The sequence below is a fragment of the Triticum aestivum genome, chromosome 7D (assembly GCF_018294505.1).
Source record: "Triticum aestivum cultivar Chinese Spring chromosome 7D, IWGSC CS RefSeq v2.1, whole genome shotgun sequence".
Taxonomy (NCBI): Eukaryota; Viridiplantae; Streptophyta; class Magnoliopsida; order Poales; family Poaceae; genus Triticum; species Triticum aestivum.
The window spans coordinates 362,214,039-362,217,717 of record NC_057814.1 but is presented as its reverse complement, the minus strand read 5'-3'; positions in this window follow the sequence as shown (position 1 = coordinate 362,217,717).

Here is a 3,679-nt window from a genome sequence, read left to right as displayed (position 1 = left end):
GGACCTGAAAAAGCTACACCAGGCTACCTATTCTGCACAACTCCAAACAAGCTGAAACTTCACGGAGATTTTTTACAGAATATTTGAAGAATATTGGAGCAAATAACTACCAGAGGGGGCCCACCAGGTGGGCACAACCCACCTGGGCGCGCCAGGCAGCCCAGGCGCGCCCTGGTGGGTTGTGCTCACCCAGGCCCACCTCCGGTGCCCATCTTCTGATATATAGGTCGTTTTGACCTAGAAAAAACAAGGAGAGGACTTTTGGGATGGAGCACCTCCGTCTCGAGGCAGAACTTGGGCAGGAGCACTTTTGCCCTCCGGTGGAGCGATTCTGCCGGGGGAACTTCCCTCCCGGAGGGGGAAATCATCGTCATCATCATCACCAACAACTCTCCCATGTTGGGAAGGGCTATCTCCATCAACATCTTCAACAACGCCATCTCATCTCAAACTCTAGTTCATCTCTTGTGTTCAATCTTTGTACCAGAAATATAGATTGTTGCTTGTGGGTGACTAGTAGTGTTGATTACATCATGTAGTTGATTACTATATGGTTTATTTGGTGGAAGATTATATGTTCAGATCCAATATGCTATTTAATACCCCTCTGAGCTTGAGCATGACTATCATTTGTGAGTAGTTACTTTTGTTCTTGAGGTCACGGGAGAAATCATATTGCAAGTAATCATGTGAACTTGATATGTGTTCGATATTTTGATAGTATGTATGTTGTGATTCCCTTAGTGGTGTCATGTGAATGTCGACTACATGGGACTTCACCATATTTGGGCCTAAGGGAATGAATTGTGGAGTAGTTATTAGATGATGGGTAGCGAGAGTGACAGAAGCTTAAACCCTAGTTTATGCGCTATTCCGTAAGGGACCGATTGGATCCAAAAGTTTAATGCTATGGTTAGAATTTATTCTTAATACTTTTCTCATAGTTGTGGATGCTTGCAGGGGGGTTAATTGAAAGTAAGAGGTTTGTTCAAGTAAGAACAACACCTAAGCATCGGTCCACCCACATATCAAATTATCAAAGTAGCGAACACAAATCGAATCAACATGGTGAAAGTGACTAGATGAAATTCCCGTGTACCCTCAAGAACGATTTGCTTACTATAAGAGACCGTTTTGGCCTGTCCTTTGCCTCAAAAGGATTGGGCTACCTTTCTGCACTTTTGTTACTATTATCGTTACTTGCTCGTTACAAATTATCTTGCTATCAAACTACTCTGCTACTTGCAATTTCAGCATTTGCAGACATTACCTTGTTGAAAACCACTTGTCATTTCCTTCTGCTCCTCGTTGGGTTCGACACTCTTACTTATCAAAAAGAGCTACAATTGATCCCCTATACTCGTGGGTCATCACACATTTGTTCAGCATGCCGGGGACGGGTGCGGGAACTCCAAGAGCGCCAGTTATACCCAATTAACGTTTAAGGCGCCAAGGAGCGGGGCGGCTCAACCTGACCAGTCAGAGCTGGCTCGGAGGGAAGAGCCGGTCCCAGACTCTTGTTTTATCCAGCTGCAACCTTTTATAACATCGCCAGGTCACTTTTCTAACCCGGCAGATAACTTGATAGCGGCGGCAACCCGCCTGGCTGCTATTGCAGTCATCGGTGATACGCCAGCTGCTGTAGAGACCAGGAACACCATTGAACTTCTTCAGACTGCGGTTGCTCAGCAAGCCAATTATTCTTACAGCCAACACTATGTGCATTCAACCCCATTGACAAGCCGAAGTTATAGCCGGCATGCTGAGTCGCCGGCCATGTCTAGCAGCTCCCGACACCATCGTAACCCACCCCAAGTAGACCCACCCCACGATCCGCGGACGGATGCTCAGGCGACTATGGATGCATCTAGAGCCCGGCGAGAGGCTGAGGCGGCGAACCAGGGGGCTTATCAATCACCTCCAGTGCCTCCCTCAATTTCCATGGGAGCCGGGTCAAATAGCCGAACTATTGGAGTACCGTGTCTTGTGGTGGCTCTCTGTAATGAGCGCGTGCCTATGGATTTTAAGGGTCCTCGCAAGGTACCCAATTACACGGCGGATCTTGAGCCGGCGGCTTGGGTAGAATGCTATGAGCTGGCAATGGATATGTTGGATGTTAGTGACACAGTGTGTGCAAAATATTTTACTATGATGTTGGAAGGGACTGCTCGTACCTGGTTAAAGAGCCTACCCCCAATTCCATCAACACTTGGGGAGAGCTGAAGGATAGTTTTATCAAGAATTTTCAAGGAACCTGCAAGAAGCCAATGAAAATTGTTGATCTGGAGCATTGCATGCAGCGAGAGGATGAGTCAGGCCATCATTGGGCTCGCCGGATTGTGACCATCATTCACTCTTCAGAAGGCATTACGGTAGGTCAGGCTGTGCTAATGCTGGAGAAAAACTGTCGCTTTGAGCCACTTAAGCAGAAGCTTGGGCGGCTCAAGACGAAGTGCACAGATATGGGAAAGCTTATGGATGTACTTACCAGATACACTAATTCTGATAGTACAAAAGACCCCAACTCAGATGAGGATAAGTCTAATAAGGGCAAGAAAAACAGTGGTGGTAAGGGTCAGCAGCAGAATGCTTCCAGTCATAATGCCAGTCAGAACGGCCAAGGTAATGGAGGAAAGCGAAAGTTCCGAGATGGCAGGTCAGAGTTCGTTGCTAACACCAACACTGGGTCAAAAAATCAACGTCGTAATGGTAATGGCAAGCCGCCTTTTGGTGGGCGCAAGCCTATAAACCCGGAGGCACTGCTTAACGGTCCATGTCCAAAACATAACTATCCCGACAAGCCTACTCATGTCTGGAAGGATTGTTATATCATGCGGGAGTTTAGAAATCAGAGTATTCAACAGCACCATGGCAATGGTAACTGATACGTCTCCAACGTATCTATAATTTTTGATTGTTCCATGCTATTATATTATCTATATTGGATGTTTTATATGCATTAATAAGCTGTTTTATATTATTTTTGGGACTAACTTATTAACCGAGAGCCCAGAGCCAGTCTATGTCTTTCCTTGTTTTGAGTTTTACAAAAAAGGAATACCGTAATAAAACTTTCGCGATAATTTTTCTTGGACCATAAGACACACGTAGGACTTGGAGATGAAGTCAGAGGAGTCCCGAGGAGGCCACAAGCCACATGGGCGCGCCCCAGGGGGGCTCCTCCAACCCTAATTCTTGGCCTATAAATTCAGAAATATTCCCAAACGACAAGAAGCGTCCACCAAAATAATTTTCCGCCGCCGTAACCTTTTGTATCTGTGAGATCCCATCTAGGGACCTTTTTTGTCACCCTGCCGGAGGGGGATTCGATCATGGAGGGCTTCTACATCAACCCTATTGCCCTACTGAAGCATGAGTAGTTTACCACAGAACTATGGGTCCATAGCTAGTAGCTAGATGGCTTCTTCTCTCTCTTTGATCTTCAATACAATGTTCTCCTCGATGTTCTTGGAGATCTATCCGGTGTAATCTTCTTTTGCGGTGTGTTCGTCGAGATCCGATGAATTGTGGATTTATGATCGGATTATCTATGAATATTATTTGAATCTTCTCTGAATTCTTATATGCATGATTTGATATCTTTGTATTTCTCTTTGAATTACCGGTTTGGCTTGGCCAACTAGATTTGTTTTTCTTGCAATGGGAGAGGTGCTTAGTT